The sequence below is a fragment of the Lissotriton vulgaris genome, chromosome 1_1 (genome assembly GCF_964263255.1).
Source record: "Lissotriton vulgaris chromosome 1_1, aLisVul1.2, whole genome shotgun sequence".
Lineage (NCBI taxonomy): Eukaryota > Metazoa > Chordata > Amphibia > Caudata > Salamandridae > Lissotriton > Lissotriton vulgaris.
In genome coordinates, this window is record NC_141685.1 from 47,801,035 (window position 1) to 47,822,372 (window position 21,338).

Consider the following 21,338-nt stretch of genomic DNA (forward strand, 5'->3'; position numbering starts at 1 on the left):
CAGTTGGCCATCAACCCTTGGTGATTTACCATAGATAGAGTTGCAGTGGGCCCTCATAATGTCCCCTATTATTCCTGGGTCTTCTGTGGGAGCTGCTGTCAGTCGGCATTTTAATGCTTTAATTTGATTTGCTGTGGCCTGCTCTTTGGCCTGCCACCCCAATAGCCTACTAGTGAAATTACTTTCCTCATAAACCTTCTGTTGAAAGCGTTGAAAACAGATCTCACTTTGGATGTTATAGGCAGAGCAGAGCTCACGTTTGGCCTGATCAAGAAGTTTTTTTATTAGAAACAGTAGGATCTTTCAAAAATATCTCGTTTAGAGCATGGATCTTATCTTCATGCTGTAACTTTTCCAGCCTAGCTTTCTTGGAAATGGCTGCATCTTTGCCTATTAATAGCACCCGCACAAATGCTTTAAGTGAATCCCAAACTATATGTGGTGCAGCAGACATAGTGTTCTGATTCAAAAATTGTCTAATCTCTAACTCCATGGACTTTACCCAGTTTTCATCATTTAAGTACTGCTTATTGAAAGCCCACCGTTTTGGGAGTCTCAATCCTTCCCCCAGATGGATTTCCAATGTGAGCATTGCGTGATCTGAGAATGCATTAAAAAAAAGATGTTGTCGCGAAAACTCTAACCCCTGGGAGATAAAAAAAAATCAATACGGGAGGATACACATAGTGGACACATCCTCCAGTGAATGAGTGGAAGTAATAGCTGATTACATCAGTTTTAGCAGCTAGGGAGGCAGCGGCTTGTGCTTTGTGGACTCTATTTCATTTTTAGTGCCTTTCGTACTGTATGTAACGTAGGACCTGACCATAGTTCTATAGCACATCTGCGCTGTAACCGGTGGGAGTATCGAACACCACTCAGTATGAGTAAGCGGAAGGTGATTCCTGGGGTAGGGGGCGGGGTTAAGGGGACCGTTGATACATTTCTTTAAAGAGCAAAATCACTGTTAGTCCACGAAATTCAGCTCACAGAAAAAAGATTGTCGCTAGATACACTGCTATAACATAAGCGATCATCAATGGGCCCCATAGCAAGGTCTAAAACACCAAGTAAAAGTATCCTCCAAGGTCAATCAAAGCAGGATAGTGGCAGCATCACTAGTGCTATGGCTCATGTTCCCCATATGACACAGGAGGGTGGCTCACTTATGTACCCTGATGACCCACTTATAACGGATTCTGACCCTGACCGGTCTCACATTAGTATTGAAGAGGTGGAGAAGAATTCCAGCGCGTCCACTCCAGTGTTTGACAGGCCAGAACAAGGGCCATCAGAGTTGGTAGCCTCTAGGGCCAACTCAGGTATAGGAACCATAGTAAGGGGGGCGGAGAAGTGATCACAAGATCAAAAGTTGCAATAAAAGACACATCTACTACGCAGTTGGTATCACCTCTAGCTGACGCAAGGGCCTGGGGCACACGATCGGAGGGGAGGTGGACGATTGTTTCAAAGCCAAAATCAAAACAGAAGGGTGCCGTAAAGATCAGCAGAGTGAACACTGCCGTGGGACCCATTTATAGCACGCAATGTTCAAACTGTGGGAAGATGGGGAGCGTACAAGGAATGGAAGATCTATTAAGGTCAAACTTAGAGCTCCTTTTTTCCACCCATTTGGGACCGGTGCACGAGAGAATTAAGGTTATTGAGGAAAAACTATCTCGGCTATGCGATCAGGGGAATAGTGTGCCAGGTAGAATTAGGGGACCGGAGATGGGGGGAGCAGAAGCCACATCATACTCAAAGCCCACAACTAGTTATGAGGGTCAAGGAGGGGGGCACCGCGAAGGCGGGCAGTTGGGCAAAGACAGTGAGGGCACCAACAAGGGTGCCTTGGTGGGTAAAACGAACGGGACTACCCTGAGCATAAACAGAATGGGGTCATCTAATACGGTTTGTCCTGACACAGCCCAGAGGGGCTCGGAGGGAAGAAGGGCAATAGTTAGTGATGAGGAGTTAACAATAGCGGACGCTGTGCAGAGCACTAGGGGTTTACCGACATTGGATCTCCCCCCACCCTCAAGCCCCTACACAGTGGCCCTTGTAGGGGTTCCTACTAACGGGGATGAGAGGGAGGAATCCCCGCGCACTCTAATTAACAAGACAGCACGTTGGCAAGTCAAAAACACGGCTTTCAATATCACACAACACAGACATATTCTGATGGCAAGGAGGGTGGCTTGGATCGGAAGTAGCAGAAAGAGCTTTGCAGGAGATTGTGTGATTTTGAATTTCAGATATCTCAGAGTTAGTCAATGAGCTCCTCCATAGTCAGTCCAGCAGTCAATACCAAGGCGATGGAGGGTCCAGTATCAGACTGCTCCCGTTGGCTTTTATCTATAGGGATATGGCCCATAGGAATATGCAAGGTGACCATAGGAGGAATAGGATTGCATCAGAAGGGGGGACCAGCTAGTTTCACTCATTAAACGATTTGCACCTCTCCACTGTGCTTCAGCCCTAAATGAAATAGATTGACTGGTGGGGGGTTGTAAAACGAGAATAGCACGAGGGGGGAGGGGTCACCCATAATAGGAGACAATGAAGGTCCAGGGAGCACACAGTCAGATGATTCCAATGTCAATGTGAGAGTTATAGAGCCCGGTGGGAGAAATGTGGAGAAAGATGCAGGGAATTTGGGTGAAGTTCCTGTAATGCCCACTAACCCTACAACTATCACGGCAGGCAGTCAAATAGTGGGAGAGATTAAGATCATATTCTGGAATGTAGCGGGCTTAGCCTCAAAAATCACAACTGGCTAACGTATATTAAGAAACATCAAATAATCCTCCTAAAAGAAACATGGGAGTACATAGTAACACCCAGGCAATAGAAGGCTACAAAATGTTTTTCGTCCCAGCGCGTAAGTCAGCGCCGAGGAGGGCAAAGGGGGGTCTGACTATTTATGTCGATCTCAGACTCTCAGGAAGGTGGAGTGAACTTAGATGGGCTTGGACTGCACACTGGGACTCACATATCGTAAAAAGGGTTTTGATTTAACTGTTGTAAATTTCTATAATGCCATTACTCCAGGACAAACTCTCCAAAGCCTAAATGAATTAGGGGCTCGGCTGGCAGGCATGGAGGAGCAAGGGGCACTGTGCTCCCAGCTATATTAGCAGGGGATTTCAATTGTCACCCATGCCCCTCCCTAAGAATAAATGAGGGGAACTGGTCGGCTTGCCCGACTGTAGAGGGGTGGCACCTGAATCACACAAGGGAAGGAGGAGGATTTGATTGGTGGGGAGGGCAATAGCACGGTCACCCCTGCTTTCAAAGGCAGGGCGAAGGGCACTATAATTGATTTTATTTTCGATGCACCCATGTTAAAGTGTCAGGTGAAAAAGTTTGAGATAGAGGTTAGCATTTTCAGCGACCATAACCCGCTTCTCCTGTGTTTCAGAGATCCAAATGCGGAACTTCTATCACAACGTAGGGGGGTCAGAGGTTTGTTTAAAGCCACTGACCAAGGTAGGGGACTAAGGTGGGTCAACACGGACAGTGAGGCATTTTACAGAATCTTACTGACACAGGCCGAGTCCAACGTTTGGAAGTGTTTGGACTTGGAGGTTGAGGGGGCAGACCTGATCAAGGCATTTGAGGGAGCGGCCAAACAAATTGATGGCTTACTTAGGGGCAGGAAGATCAACATGGAACACAGTGCACCAAGGTGGTTAGATCATGACTGCACCCTCGCCTTGAGGGATCTGAAATCGGCTCTGAAATGCGTACCTAGGGACAGAGGGAAGGTATCAAGCTGCAGGGCTAGATACAATAAAACACGAAGATGCCGCAGAACCGAATTGCAGAACCAGGCATGGGAAAACTTGAGAGAAGCGGCCGAGACAAAGGACTCGGCTGCTTTTTGGAGAGTTGTTAAAGAACCATGCTTTCAGGATTCAAATTAACCCAAGCTGGCCTGCCACATCCTCCCAGAAACCTGGCTTGAGCATTACAAGGGCCTGTATAACCATGGTAGCATTGAGAACTGGAAAGTGTGAACCCACCCCAGATTACCTTTTCCTTGGGAGAAATAAAGGCGGGGATTGAGGGGCTAACCCGTAATAAGGCACCAGGACCTGATGGGATTCCACCAGATCTCCTCTTAAGCCAGAAAGAACTCTGGGTGCCCATACTCACCAGAGTAATAAATACCGCAGTGCAAACAATGATGCCAATATCCTGGTCTACGGCCATAATAGTCCCCATATTTAATAAAGGGGACAGAAATAGCCCTCAATGCTATAGGCCTATTTCATTAATTGATGTTACTGTGAAAGTGCTAGGTAGGGCCATTCTTAACCGATTGATTGATTGGGCGGAGGAACATGAGATCATTACGGATACCCAGTATGGGTTTAGGTACGGCCGCTCCACCACAGATCAATGCCTTAATTTATATGTCCTGGCAGCCAAGAACACCGTAGCCAGTGAGGGGACGTGCACATGGCTTTCATGGACCTCACCGCGGCATTTGATCGAGTAAATCGGAAGAAATTGTGGGGACTATTGGGGGCCTTGGTAGTTGACCCTGGTCTGGTAAATATATTACGGACACTGCATCAGAATACTTCTGCCCAGATCAGATATGATAAGGAGGGAAATGTCACAGAACACGTCCCATGCTCAAGGGGCGTGAGGCAGGGATGTATTTTGGCCCCCTACCTCTTTACATACATATATATATATATATATATATATATATATATATATATATACATATATATATATATATATATATATATATATATATATATATATATATATATATATATATATATTACCTACTGGCGGTCGCCAGTAGGTATATATAGTTAGGATTTTTTCTCTATGGGATTTTTGAAAATTCTATGTCTAATAACTTTGGCGTTTGTGGACGGAATTGGCTGAAATTTTCAGGAAAATGGAACATTTTGTTTCTGAGCAGCCCCTGACAATTTGGGGGGGTTTCATCAAGGGGGGTCCGAGAAAAAAGGGGGGTCCCAAAACGCGTTTTTCCCATGTTAATTTCCATAGGGCGGTTGGCCTCACTTTTAGCTCGAACGGCTGAATGGATTTGCACGAAACTTGGCAAAATTGTAGGGACTGTTAGCCCGATGTGCCTTTGCTAGGTCTCAATATATGTGCTCCAGTGGATTTTGAGTAATTTAGGTTCAAAAAAAGATATATATCTGGGCGGAGCCTAACCACACATCTGATCTGATTGGCTGTCAGCACTTCATCCAAGAAGTGTTGGCAGCCATCTTGGGACCAATATACATGATAGCACCTCATTAAAAAGCATTGTAGTTAATAGAGGGTTTTAGGACTTTAGTTACATTATAAATCATTTGTTGATGGTACCATACTCGTTTTAGGAATTGTGGTGGGTTCTAAGGTGATTTTACCATGTGAAAAAACCTTCTGCTGTGATATCATGAATATTGTTTGAAAGAAAACTAATATCGCATGATTTTCCCACAGTGGTTTGGAAGGGGATCTATAAGCTAAACTGAAAGCATATTTTCTGTAAATTCACATTATCTTTCTCAGTCATGTGAAAATGAAGTCTGACATTCTCAGTAAAACATGTACATCCAACATGGACAGAGACTGTCAGTTGATTCCTTTGTGTTCTACTGCAGCCTCCTAGAGTGTTCTAAAGAACAACTAGAGCGCTAACAGTCCTACTTATTACAAAGGTATGGCACACCTGAAGCCATCTTGATTGGAATAAAGTGGTAACTCTTAAAACATTTAATTTAAAAAGAAACAACATGAGGGGGTATATTTTGCCATAGAAAGTATGATTAGTGCTGCAGAATGAAAAATTAGGGCACATTTTGAGTGACTTCTCAAATCCTTTTCTATTTCATTAAAACATTCTGACATGCAGTCTCCCAAAATGGCCACCAGAGACAAAAGAGCCCAAATGTAGCCCAAATATCACCCAGATGTAGCCCAAGTATAGCCCAATGACAGAATGTCCCAGAGTGTTCTAAAGAACAACTGGAGCGCTAACAGTCCTACTTATTACAAAGGTATGGCACACCTGAAGCCATCTTGATTGGAATAAAGTGGTAACTCTTAAAACATTTAATTTAAAAAGAAACAACATGAGGGGGTATATTTTGCCATAGAAAGTATGATTAGTGCTGCAGAATGAAAAATTAGGGCACATTTTGAGTGACTTCTCAAATCCTTTTCTATTTCATTAAAACATTCTGACATGCAGTCTCCCAAAATGGCCACCAGAGACAAAAGAGCCCAAATGTAGCCCAAATATCACCCAGATGTAGCCCAAGTATAGCCCAATGACAGAATGTCCCAGAGTGTTCTAAAGAACAACTAGAGCGCTAACAGTCCTACTTATTACAAAGGTATAGCACACCTGGAGCCATCGTGATGGGAATAAAGTGGTAACTCTTAAAACATTTAATTTAAAAAGGAACAAAATGAGGGGGTATATTATGCAATAGAAGGTATTATTAGTGCTGCAGAAAGAAAAATTAGGGCACATTTTGAGTGACTTTTCAAATCCTCTTCTATTTCATTAAAAAATTCTGACATGCAGTCTCCCAAAATGGCCACCAGAGACAAAAGAGCCCAAATGTAGCCCAAATATCACCCAGATGTAGCCCAAGTATAGCCCAATGACAGAATGTTCCAGAGTGTTCTAAAGAACAACTAGAGCGCTAACAGTCCTACTTATTACAAAGGTATGGCACACCTGAAGCCATCTTGATTGGAATAAAGTGGTAACTCTTAAAACATTTAATTTAAAAAGGAACAAAATGAGGGGTATATTTTGCCATATGAATTATGATTAGTGCTGCAGAAAGAAAAATTAGGGCACATTTTGAGTGACTTCTCAAACCCTCTTCAATTTCATTAAAAAATTCTGACATACAGTCTCCCAAGATGGCCACCAGAGACAAAAGAGCCTAAATGTAGCCCAAATATCACCCAGATGTACCCCAAGTATAGCCCAATGACAGAATGTCCCAGAGTGTTCTAAAGAACAACTAGAGCGCTAACAGTCTTACTTATGACAAAAGTATGGCACACCAGAAGGCATCTTGATTGGAATGAAGTGGTAAGTCTGAAAACACTCAATTTAAAAAGGAACAACATGAGGGGGTTAATTTTGCCATAGAAAGTATGATTAGTGCTTCAGAAAGAAAAATTAGGGATCATTTTGAGTGACTTCTCAAATCCTCTTCTATTTCATTAAAAAAATTCTGACATGCAAACTGAAACATGCACTTTGAATACCAGCAGCAGACGTCCCTGGTGAGCAGTAGCTTTACTACAGTGATCTAATGTGCAACTAGAGTGCTAACATTCAGAATTTATGGCAAATGTGTGACACATCTGAATGCCTTCTTGGTGGAACCAAAGTAAACAAGCATTGAAAATGCAATAGATCTCGCCCTCGTTTAAGTTAAAGCCATTCTGTTTGTAATGAGGTGGCTTTTTAGCTTTGCTTTTATTAGTGTTTTTTCAACTTTCATGTAAATAACATGCATCTGTATGCATATAAGTATATGTATGCATGCATTTATGTTTGTATTTATATAGATATACAGATGATATATGTTTATATATGTATGTATATATATATATTCACTGAAAAAAACATAGGTTATAGACCATATATAGTTAGGAATTAGCATTTACAAAACCTTGAAAATTCACTGAAAAAACCATAGGTTATAGACCATATATAGTTAGGAATTAGCATTTACAAAACCTTGAAAATTCACTGAAAAAACCATAGGTTATAGACCATATATAGTTAGGAATTCGCATTTACAAAACCTTATTTTACTCACACAAAACCATTGAAATTCCATATATAGTTAGTTGCACTAACTATATATCGCGCACCCGCAATCCACTGCTGATGATGTCACATATTACATCATTCATGACATGGTCAGTGACATCACTGATGACATCACTGATGACATCTCCAATGACATCACTGATGACATCACTGATGACAACATCCAGTGACTGTATGTTTCTGTAAAGTTAAAATATGTCTTACATATTGAAGAATGAGTGGATGTATAAGGGTCTGGATGAAGGATTTAGTAGGTGCATGACTGACTGTATGAGTGAGTGATTAAATGTGTCTCACTGAGTGCATGGGTTAGTGACTAAACTGTCTTAATTTGTGCATCATTATGTCTGTTGTTCTGTAAACTGTTGCATGTGTTGATAAGTAGCTATATGAGTAACTATATGGGTTATTGATTGGTTGCCCAAGTATTTGTATGGGAGACTGAGTGTGGGTGTGGGTGGCTGGGAGGTGTATGACTCTGTGCATAGATGTGTGAGCAGTTGATTCACTAGATGTATGGTTTCAAAAGTGCATGTGGAAACAGCTGTATGGGCGGTTGACTGTGTGCATGAGTGTATTGGTGAGTGAATGGATATCTCAGTGCTACATGTCAAAGTAAGTACATATGTAAAACACAGTACATGTGAGAGTTGACATATATAAATAACTGTGCAAAAGAGCCAGTGAATGTGTGAGTGGCTGTATGGATCATTGTGAACTTGTATCAGGGATTGTATAAGAGAGTAAATATGTGTTAGTATATGTTTGAATAAGTAAAGTTTGTATAACTGTATAGTTGAGGAAATGGAGGTGTGATTGATTCTTTGCATGACTGACTAGGTGTGTGAGTAACTCCATGGATGAGTGACAGTCTGTGAGTGTCTGTTTACACTGATTGTATCTAAGGTTATATTAGAGTCTGAAGAGGTTCATCGTATTATCACATGAATGATATCATCAGTGATGTGATCAGTAATGTCAAATGAGATGTCATCAGTGATGTGATCAGTGATGTCATTTGAGATGTCATCAGTGATGTCATTTGAGATGTCATCAGTGATGTCATCAGTGATGTCACTGACCATGTCAAAAATTATGTAATATGTAACATCATCAGCAGTGGATTGCGGGTGCGCGATATATAGTTAGTGCAACTAACTATATATGGAATTTCAATGGTTTTGTGTGAGTAAAATAAGGTTTTGTAAATGCGAATTCCTAACTATATATGGTCTATAACCTATGGTTTTTTCAGTATATATATATATATATATATATATATATATATATATATATATATATATATATATATATATATATATATATATATATATATAAAATGGTTAGACCCAGGCGCTGGTAGCTCTAGGGATGGACTGCCCGCAGATAGGTAGGAGAGGGATACCGGCGTTACTGTATGCAGATGACGCGGTACTCTTGGCCTGCACTGCGCGTGGACTGCAGCGCCTCATAGATGGCTTTGTCCATTTTATGGATAGCTTAGATTTGTCACCAAACCTCACCAAATCATATGTTATGGAGGTAGGGAAAGGACCATCCAGCAAAACTAAGTATACAATAGGTACACAGGGACTGGAAAAGGTCAAGTCATTTTCATATCTGGGGATCGTGTTCGACAGTCACCTTAGTTTTAAAGCCCTTGTGGAGGAGCAATGCAATAAACTAATTAACTCAACAGGGGCAACTATGAATTTTGCAAAGAGGCGAGGCCGATGGGCTCCGGAACAAATCCTGAACCTCTACAGTTCTGTAAGCTGTGCCAAAGTTTTATATGGGAGTGAGGTCTGGGGCTTTATAGACCCGCTTAAGTTACAAATAGAAGGAAACAAATATTGGAGGCGGGTACTGAAAGTCCCACAAAGCATTTTTCCTCCTACATGGTTCATGAGGAACTGGGTATAACCCATCTGTGCGATAAGCTGCAATGGAAGCCCCTCGCATGCTGGATTAAGGTATAGACTAACCCAGAGGCGGCGTTAAGTCAACAAAAAATATCAGACTGCATTGCACGGGCACGAGGTTACAATATTCCTTGGATTAGACACATCAAGGAAAACCTGTTAGCCATGGGTTGTGTTGAATATTTTACCCACCCGACCAAATTGCTATCTAAGGATAAGGGCCGTATTAAGTCCGAATTTTTAAACAGAGCCAAGTCAAATAGGGAAGCAAGAGAGCTGACTAAGCCATCAGTAAGAACTCATCAGTTAACAAAGTCGTGCCTGGGCATGGAACCTTATTTGTGTCTTATTTACAATCCTCAAAACAGATTTCTCATGACCCGTTTCAGGCTAGATTTGTTACACCATACTTTGGCGGTTCCAGCAGGGTATACAAAGCATTTGGAGAGTAAGGGCTCCTGTGGCTGCGACCAACGGTCTCCACAGGATATGCTCCATTTGGTCCTACTGTGCTCATTTTACGCTTACCCTAGGCGACTAGTTTTAAAAGGTATTTTAAGGAAGACCAAGTTCAAACAAGTTAAGGTGGCCCTACTGTTTCTGAAATTGTCAGTAGAACCTTAAAAAACTTTTCTGTGTAGTAAATTTTCTAAGATTAGCGATGAAACTCAGAACCAGTAGAGGGGAGGAATAATGGTCCTGTGTGTTCAATATTTGCTCTGATTTGCACTATACTATGAATGAAACATTTTTAACCGGGTACCTCCTTGTCATTTCTATAAGATGATCCCCATGCCGAATCATTTATATTTAATGTATTGTTGTTAAACAGGTTTTTAGTATGGTTTTTATAACGTATGAGATATTGTTTTTTAACACTGTACTTTTATGGTATTGCTTTATGCCGAATGAAGTATATTTTGAATTGAATTGATTGTGTTTTATTTTAACGAATGTACATAGCAGATATTGGTGCTTGCTTGTTTCACAAAAATGATCAGATACCTGCCTCGGAGCGCACTTCTTACAGACGAGTATGGGGATATCATGTTGCTGATACAAGCTCCTTACCTGTGTGAGTTATCTGGAATGATGCAGGGGGCAGACCCAAACCAGCCACACATGGAGATCAATGACAAATACTGAAGAATTAACTGAGCTTCCAAGCTGGTGACCATTACTTTATTGACCCTGAAAATAAAAGACACGTTTTAGTATCCTGGTGACTCATGACCATAAAAAACAAAGATTATAAATTCAATATTGTGTCAAATACTTAAAAAATGGAACTGGATGTGCTGAATCCGATGTTGTCCTAGGCCATGCGTGACACCTTACACCAATATTGCTTATGGGACTTGTAGTTTTGTTTTCCTCATTAAAAGGATGGGCTCTAAAGTCCCAGTGTTCTAAGCGATGTTGGTTAAAATCAGAGGCCTGAAGGAGGGTGAAGCATGACATGGCTCTGCTTAGCAGTGAGATGAATGACAGTTCCCCAGCCCTTCCATTCTTTGGCAGACAGAGGTTCGTTGGCTGTTCATATTTTTTTGCAACGACAAAGAAACTTTTATTGTAGCTTCTGTGAACTGAAGAGATAAAACCCCTGGGCATGTTTAATTAACTACTGACAAACATGAACAATCAAGAACATGAGTTTCTGGAAAACTATCAAGCACCCAATCAGAATCAGCCGCCCTTCATACCCAGGAATTCTTGAGGCTTGGCTTTGGAGAGGATGAATTGCACGTGGTATAAGCAGTGGCGGTTGGTGCATAGGAGCGAATGGGGCATTGCCCCACTAGCCTCGGGAGTCGGGACGGGGAGGAAGACAAGAGAGACACATACCACACGCATGCAATGCAGCAGCGTCAAATCAATGAACTGCTCACTGCCCCGTGTGTTGAAAAATTTAATTCAGTCAGTCTGACTCTGACTGTTTTGTTTTTTTTCGTCAAGGGATGGACGATGACGAGGGCACAGCAGGTCAGAGACCTCCTGCGCATGTGCTGGCCGGGGCGAGGAATATTGCTCGCCCCGGAAGCAGATGCGGAAAGAGTGATGTCACCATGAAGGGAGTGGCGTAATAAAGGGGAACAAAAGGGGGTGGTGATGGACGGAGCATCTGAACCAATCAAACACTCAAACCCAGTCAACAGATCTGGGTTTAATCCATCACCGTTCTTTAGCCCACTCTGCCACCCCAGTTCAGACATGGCCATATGCAAATCAGTCTGACCCTGTGCCTCATGGGAACAGTCCAGCCCGAACTGCCAAGCCATGCCTTCCCTGGACCAGAAACAAGCTTCCTAGGACCGGTTTCTGGCATTTCAGCTGAACAAAGCGGTCCATCACCACCCCCTTTTGTACCGCTTTGTTCGCCATAAGTTGGCACTGTCTACTATTGCCGCTTTTTCCTCTGCCTTCCTAGGTTCTTAGCCACCATGTAAATATACATGCCTAGCCTTGTTATTATACCATAACCCAGCAGATTAGACTACAGCTAACTCTGGTGCCTTTCCCCATTCCCCTCTCCACTGTGAGATATTAGGATAATAATATGTGTGAAGTATGTTTTTGCTTATTTCTTTTACAGGTTAAAAGGAATTGAGTGGTCAATGAATACCCTCTAATAATCAACCCAAATGTCACTACACGAATTGTGTGAGTAATCATTGTTATGTTATGTTAATAACTTTTATTTGGCGCACAGCTGCCCCAGCGAAGGGGCGTCCTGGCGCCTGATCAGGTACCACAACATAACAGGTAAAAGCTGAGCAGAAGGGAATCAATTAACAGAGGCGAACAGGTGGGTTTTGATGGCGCGTCTGAAAAGAGTTAGGCTGTTTAGGGCACGAATGTGTACAGGAAGGGAATTCCATAAATCAGCCACCAGAATACGAAAAGAGCGTCCTCCCATCCTGCTCAGTCTGAATCTTGGCTTAATCGCCAGATGGTGAGATTCAGACCTGAGGGACCGCGTAGGAACATACGGAGAAATAAGGCCCGCAAGGGCGGGTGGGGAGGAAAGCTTCAGGATCTTAAATGTCAGACAGAGAGCCTTAAATTTGATTCTCTGTCTGACCGGAAGCCAATGAAGGGAGGTCAGAACGGTGGAGACGGAGCGTCGTCTCGGAAGGCCCACAATGGCCCGTGCAGCAGCATTCTGCACCCTCTGAAGCCTAGTAGCCTCAGCCTGATTAACTCCAAGCAGCAGGGCACTCCCGTAGTCCAGCCGAGAAAGGATAGAGGCCTGAACCACCAGTTGCCGCGTGGGAGGGTCGAAGAATTTGAGGACAGGTCTCAGTCCTCGCAGAATACCAAAACAGGTAGCTGCTGTCTTCTTTGTATGGCTGGTGAAAGAGAGGTTGGAATCCAGCCAGACCCCCAGATTTTTCACTTCGGCCGCTGGAATGGGAGACACCCCCAATTCGGGAGGCCACCACTGGTCTCCCCAAAGTTCCGCCTGCTTCCCTAAGATCAGGACCTCGGTTTTCTTAGCATTAAGCTGTAGGCAGTTGTTACGCATCCAATTAGCCACAGCTATAAGTCCTGCACGGAATCTGGTCGCGTTCACCTCAGGGTCCCCACTGAGTGTCACCGCCAGCTGCGTGTCGTCGGCGTACGATGTCATGGTAAGGCCACATTGCCTGACGACAGCGGCCAGCGGTTTCACATCCAGATTGAACAGTGTGGGGCTTAAAGCAGAGCCCTGAGGGACTCCCAGACCCAGAGAGTGGAAAGAGGACTGGCCAGGTGAAATGGCTACTTTAAAAAACCGGTCCGAGAGGAAAGAGCGGAACCACTGAAGAGCCTTCCCAGCGATACCTACTTCCTCCAAACGCCGCATCAAGATGTCATGAGACACCGTGTCAAACGCGGCGCTCAGGTCTAACAAAAGGAGCGCCGCAGTCTGCCCCGCATCCAGCACTGACCGCAGATGTTCAGTCATAAAGAGCAAGGCAGTTTCAGTGCTGTGCTGCGAGCGAAACCCATTTTGACTCTCGTCAAGAATATTATTACGAGAGAGATGAGCAGACAGGATGGAGTTCACGTGTGCCTCAGTGACCTTAGCGGTCCAAGGCAGGAGGGAGATAGGCCGGTAATTCTCCGGGAGCAAGGGGTCAAGGTTGGGTTTCTTCAAAATAGGGCTGACCACAGCTTGCTTCCAGGAGGAAGGAACCACGCCCTCACTGAGGGAGAGATTAATCAGGCCCAAGATGGGCACACGACAGAGGGGCGGGAGGAGAGCAAAAAACTCCGGCTTCAGCGGGTCTAAGGGGGAACCAGATTTAATTTTGAGGCTAAGAGTGTCAAATACCTCGTTAGAAATGGCCGGCAAGGAGGACAGAGTTTCAGAGACCGAGACCTTCACAGCACTAGGAGCATCCCCGGGAACAGATGGTATAAATCCTCGATAGATTGTCTGCACCTTCTCGACGAAAAAGGATGCCAAGCTTTCACAGTGCGAGTCCGTGCAGATTTCACGCGAGGTAGCCCGTTTCCCCATCAGGTCTTTAAGTACCTTGAAGATTAATTTGGAAGGGTTGGGGCTATTGGAGAACTCAGCTGCGTAATAAGCAGCCCGGGTTTGACAGATAGCTCTGTGGTAGATCTTGAGCTGGGCAAAGTACTGCGATTTTAGCATGGGATCAAAGGATTTCCTCCAGGCCCTCTCTGCTTGCCGGCAGGTTCTCTTAAGCTCGGCAAGAGTCTCATTGCACCAAGGACTGCGGGTTTTGGCGTGACATTTAGACCAGCGCAGAGGTATAAGAGAATCGAGGGCAGTGAGGACCCAGTTACAAAACTGTTCCTATCCCTGTTCCACATTCTGTAGTGTGCCTAGGGGCTGTGCCTCCAGTATCCTAACAAACTCCTCCAGCTTGAGTTTACGCCAGTTGCGCTTTAGGATCTGTTTATCCACAGGTTTAAGTTGTGGGTTATCTAAGGGACATGACACTTTAACCAACATATGGTCCGACCAACCCACCGCCATCGGGTCAGATGTTGTAGCCCGGACTAGGGTGGTGAAAAAGGGGTCAAGTATATGTCCTCCTATATGGGTGGGGGAGGTGACTAGTTGGTTAAGTTGCATCGCTTCAAGGTCAGCTAGCAAGGAGCTGATGGGTAGAGATGACGTCTGATCAAAATGTATGTTTAAGTCACCTACGATGTTAAAGTTAGCACAACTAGGAACCAGCGAGCTAACCACATCTACTAGGGCTGCCTTGAAGGTGGTGTCGTTCCCAGGTGGACGATAGATAAGCATGCCACTAAAGGTAAATTGATGACTAACCTTTACCTTAAAAGAGGCGCTTTCACACATAGGAAGATCCTGAGCCTTCCACTCAGCCGGGAAGCAAGATTTGGTCGCCATGGCTATACCACCTCCCCTAGTTGCACGGTTCAAAGTGAACACCGTATAGGTAGAAGGGAAAGCCAGGTTTATGATGGCAGTGTCGGCATCCTGTAACCAAGTTTCGGTAAGAAAAATGATATCAGGAGAGTCCGTATCTATCATGTCCCGGATTGACTGATAGTGCTTGACCAAAGATCTAACATTCAGGCTCCATATATTAAGTGATCGCTCAGTACAGTCTATGTGAGTGCCGCGGGCAGTCTCTTCTATGTTTTGTTTGTCTATATGTCCTGACGAAAGCCCCACAGACTCTGTTGAGCCATAGGGGGCTGAAACATGTCGACACTTCTTGAAAAGCCACACTTCTAGATCTAGTTACTCGATCTAGTACAAGTACCCAATTACTTTTATTCAAAAGATCTTCACCAATTATTAAATGATTAATGAGTGGCTCCTGAGGCGGAAAGCCGGGAGCAGGGCTATTCACTTTTTAAAACTATTTGTACTTGAAATACTGTGTTTTAACCAGGCATCCTCACTTACCTGCATCTCTTAGCTTCCACAAACAGCCCTACTCGCTGCAACGATCCCCGCCATTCCCGAGGGCGAGGCGAGACATGCCCCCTCGGCTGGCCACGCCCCCCGCCATACCTACAAATAGAGCGCGCCGCTGACTAGCGTCGCATTAATGATTGGCTCCTGAGGCGGAAAGCCGGGAGCAGGGCTATTCACTTTTTAAAACTATTTGTACTTGAAATACTGTGTTTTAACCAGGCATCCTCACTTACCTGCATCTCTTGGCTTCCACAAACAGCGCTACTCGCTGCAACGATCCCCGCCATTCCCGAGGGCGAGGCGAGACACGCCCCCTCGGCTGGCCACGCCCCCCGCCATACCTACAAATAGAGCGCGCCGCTGACTAGCGTCGCATTAATGATTGGCTCCTGAGGCGGAAAGCCGGGAGCAGGGCTATTCACTTTTTAAAACTATTTGTACTTGAAATACTGTGTTTTAACCAGGCATCCTCACTTACCTGCATCTCTTGGCTTCCACAAACAGCGCTACTCGCTGCAACGATCCCCGCCATTCCTGAGGGCGAGGCGAGACACGCCCCCTCGGCTGGCCACGCCCCCCGACATACCTACAAATAGAGCGCGCCGCTGACTAGCGTCGCATTAATGATTGGCTCCTGAGGCGGAAAGCCGGGAGCAGGGCTATTCACTTTTTAAAACTATTTGTACTTGAAATACTGTGTTTTAACCAGGCATCCTCACTTACCTGCATCTCTTGGCTTCCACAAACAGCGCTACTCGCTGCAACGATCCCCGCCATTCCCGAGGGCGAGGCGAGACACGCCCCCTCGGCTGGCCACGCCCCCCGCCATACCTACAAATAGAGCGCGCCGCTGACTAGCGTCGCATTAATGATTGGCTCCTGAGGCGGAAAGCCGGGAGCAGGGCTATTCACTTTTTAAAACTATTTGTACTTGAAATACTGTGTTTTAACCAGGCATCCTCACTTACCTGCATCTCTTGGCTTCCACAAACAGCGCTACTCGCTGCAACGATCCCCGCCATTCCCGAGGGCGAGGCGAGACACGCCCCCTCGGCTGGCCACGCCCCTCCAACCTCCTGACCCGCCAACATAAAGCATGTGTCTTGCCAGGAAGCGCAGCGGACGTGCGCAGCGGGCGCGACTTTTGCACGCCGAAGGCGCGCCTAAGGCAAGCCCGTCTGCGCCCGTCCGCAGCCGGACGGGGCTAGGGGCACGACTCCATGCTAAAACTATGTCTTACACTACCAAGGACTTAACTGCCCTCCAAGGCCACTGGCCATTCCCGGATCCCATCCGCAGTCTGATCTCCTCACTAGGCCTCGCTCCCTCTTCCCCCATTGCATCCCATCCCCTGCAGCACGCCCCACCGTCACCTTGCCCCCCTCACCTTGACCCCCTCCCCCGCTCTCCGGCATTGTCTGTTGTCCTACTCAATACCAGGTCAGCGGTCAAGCACCACCACGAGCTGTTCGTCTTACTCGACTCAGAGAAACCTGACATACTGCTCCTGACCGAGACCTGGTACTGTGATTCTTCCCTCCCTGTTCTCCTGGCCACCCTACCCCCCTCCTATGTGGCCCTACAGGCCGACCGGCCGACAGGCAAGGCTGGTGGTGGGGTCGCCCTAATTGCTCGGTCGGAGCTGAACTTTCAACAACTCCCTTTTCCCCTTATTCCCCCTGCTGACTTCCTGGTAGTCCGCTCTCTTTCATTTCCCCCCCCATCACTTGTCTCCTTATGTACCGCCCACCTCAGCCCTCGCCCTTATTCTTGCCGGCATTCCAAGACCTGTTGGCTAACCTGGTGGTCAACTATGCCTCGGTCCTGGTCCTAGGGGACTTCAATTACTGCCCCTCAGACCCACATGAGTGCTCAGCCTCTAAAGAATTTACAGATTACCTTTCATCCCTCAACTTCGTGTCACACATATCCGTCCCCACTCATTCCCATGGGCACACATTGGACCAGGTCTGGTCCCTTAACCTCCCTGTGGCCTCGGCTGCTGTCTCGCCGTGCCCATGGTCCGACCATTCCCTCATTTCCTTCTCCATTCTCCGAAACCCGATGCCCAAAATTCCGCACACCAAAAACACCTGGGCGCGGAACTGGAACAGACTGGATTATCCCTCCTTGACCTCCTCACTCCGCAACTCCACTCCCATTCTCGCTGGCTTATCATCTGCCTCTCAAGCCAAGGCCATTGACACCTGGCTGGCTGGAGGCTGCGACTCAGTGGCGCCCTTACGCCGCATCTCCATCCGCCGACCTAAGGACTCCAATAGATGGTTCAATGACCACCTAAAAGATCTCAAACTGAGCGCCCGACGGGCGGAGAGGCAATGGAGGAAAAATTACATCCCCTTATCTAGAACCCACTTCCTATCAGCACTGGCTAAATACAAAACTGCAATCCTGGATGCAAAAACCTCCTACTTCTCTTCAAAAATAACTTCTGCAGAAAACAAAACAAGGGAAATCTTCGACATAGTGAATGACCTGGCATTCTCAGACCGAACCTCGTCCCAAATTCCTCCTTCCCAGCTTCTCTGTGATCAACTTAATACCTATTTCTTAGAGAAAATTGCTACTATCAAGACCAACATCCCACCACCCTCGTCTGCCTTCGTCGATCCCTCCCCCCCTTCCGTCCTATGTCCATTTACCTCCATTCCCCCCCTCACCCAGGACTCTTTTCTGGAGATACTCCCCAAAGTGAAGTCGGGGTCTCCTGCGGACGTCTGCCCGGCACGAGTCCTACAGCAAATTTACTCCAGCTGCCCTGACCTCCCCAACGATTTCCTCAACAGCTCTCTGGCACAGGGCGTTGTGCCCTCCGTCCTAAAGGCAGCTACTATAGTGCCCATCCTAAAAAAACCTGGCGCGGACCCTTCCATCTCGGCTAACTACCGCCCCATCTCCCTGTTACCCTTTTTGGGCAAAGTGATGGAACGCCACGTCACCGCGGCACTTAGCGCCCATGTTGAGGCAAACGGAGGACTGGCATCTCGCCAAGCCGGGTTCCGTCCCAGGCACTCGACCGAATCAGTCGTGGTGGCAGTCTTAGACAACCTCAGAAGGGGCATGGATGAGAACAAACCCCAGGCACTGGTCCTCCTTGATATCTCCGCCGCCTTTGACACGGTGGACCATACCATCTTACTTACCCGTGTCAAGGCGGCTGGTATCGGGGGATCAGCTCTGGTTTGGCTCTCCTCCTTTCTGAGGGACCGCACTCAGGCGGTTCGGCTAGGCAACTTCACGGCCACTCCTCTCCCTGTCACTTGCGATGTACCTCAGGGTTCCTCTCTCTCCCCTTTGCTTTTCAATCTCTATATCTTTCCTCTCATTTTCGCACTCGGGCAGCTGGAGGTCACCGTTTATAATTACGCGGACGACCTCCAGCTCATCTTTGATCTGTCCCCCTCTCCTCTCTCTGTCTCCAACTTCCAGTCAACTATGACATTCATCAGGGACTGGATGAACCACAACCATCTTAAGCTGAACCCGGATAAAACCGAGCTGGTTCTCACGGGTGGTTCATCCAGCCCCTGGAACTCTCTCTTCTGGCCCCCCTCTCTCGGCCCCTCACCTACCTCTTCCACCACGGTCAAAACACTCGGTGTCAAAATAAACAACCAGCTCACTCTCTATTCACAAATTAGCTCCGTGGTATCCTCTTGTTTCCTCACTCTCCGCACTATCCGCACTATTTCCCGCTTCTTTTCCCCCCAGGCACTCAAGATCATCATGGCTGCACTTGTGATATCGCGACTGGACTACGCAAACGCTCTCTACCATGGTATCCCCGCGTACAGCCTGCGTAGACTCCAGATTATCCAAAACCAGGCAGCCCGACTGGTGTATGGCCTTCCTCGTTATCACCATTCCACCCCCCCTTCTCAGGGAGCTTCACTGGCTCCCTGTAAAAGAACGCTCCCTTTTTAAGATCGGCTGCATGGCCTTCCAGGTCCGCCAGGGCACTGCCCCCGCTTTTATCACTTCATTGATCCATCCGTATGTACCTAGAAGAGAACTTCGGTCTTCCTCCAAGTCCCTTCTTCAGACCCCTCGCTTCACACGCAAAAAGTGGGGCGGGGCCAGCTTTTCCACCCTGGCTCCAACCTTCTGGAACTCACTCCCTGACCACCTCCGCTCTGCCACTCAGTACCTCCCCTTTCGCAGAGATCTGAAAACGTTCCTCTTCAGCCAGGCCTTCCCCTCTTAAACTCTCTTAATACCCTCTCTTATCCTTTCTTCTGGTCTCTTTCCCTCAGTTGCCAATCCCCCCAGCGCCAAGAAACCGCAAGGTGTACGCTGCGCTCTAGAAATATTTTAAATTAGAAATTAGAAATTAAAGTTTTCTGGCGTCGATCTTGTTTTATCTTTTCTTCTTTTCTTTTTTGCACTTACCCTATTTTTAATGGGGGCACATTTTTCATCTCTGGACACTGCAATCTAGACCAGAGGAGCCTCTGGATGAGGCAGGCACCCAGCACATTCTATGGTATCCTATGATAACTGCCAAAACTACAATGTAGGGGCGGATGAAAGAGATATACCGCATTACCAGCACACATTGAGTTTTTGAGGATACCATAGTATTTCTATCCAATGGTTTAGAATTGTAACAAGTGTCCATTTCCTCCACTTGATTACCTTTATACCTATCCGGGGAAATAAATGGACATTAATTCCTCCTCCCTACCCTTTTGATTGTATGTGCATTGAGTAAAAGACAGCCTGTTTCTGTTTACCAATCTATGTACAAGCATTTGTAATGCAATAGGTCTCACAATTACACGAGTTTAAGCTATTTGTATTGTAAATGACAATGCCTTTTATTTATGTTTTAAAAACGAATGAAAAATAAAAGGCATTGTTATTTGTAATGTCAATAGCTCAAACTTGTGTAAATGCGAGACCTATTGCATTGCAAATGATTGTTTTATAAAAGCGCCACATACTGCTCTTTCACTTTAACGACAACCCACCCCTTTCTTTAGACACGGCTCATCTAAGAAAAGGGGCCTGGCCAACATTAAAGTTGATGCGCTGCATGGGCGTTTTTACAAACAGGCATTTGCATGCAATAGGTGTCGCATTTACGAAACTCTGGTAAATGCGAGACCTATTGCATTGCAAATGCTAGTTTCAATTTACCATGAGCAATATCGACCTTTTTAAAACAAACTCTTTTCCATGTGCACCTTTTGCATTTTTGTGCTAAAGCAACACATATATTTTTGATAAAATAAAGAGGGTGGCACATAACTCAGCAGGCCACAGGTTGGTCATTTAGACTCAAATGTGCAAATGGCAGGTCAATGCACATGTCCAGCGCATACAAATCCAAGGGCGTGAACACACATCTTTCTCGGGGTTGGGGCAATGCATCAGTGAGGAAAGACCAGGTAGAATGTACTACTTTTCACAGTTCTCCCATTAGAATCTAAATAATGTTGATAACTCTGCAGTGTAGGCATCTTGTAGAGTTAAGCACTTAAAGGAAATAGGCCCCAGAGCTGTGAACACTGTCACAACTAATGTGCTTGCACCATTTGCTTTGTGGAAACATCGAGCTGTAAGAAATAACACTAGAATCAGTTCCTATTGTAAACATTTTGTTACATTTAGCAGAAAAAATGAGAAAACCGAATGC

General features: G+C 45.8%; 1 protein-coding gene across 2 annotated transcripts in view; it reads right to left on the bottom strand.

The window, feature by feature from the left end:
• LOC147737166 (uncharacterized) overlaps positions 1-21,338 on the bottom strand; it is a 498,742-nt gene that overhangs the window by 59,518 nt on the left and 417,886 nt on the right. The window lies entirely within an intron of this gene.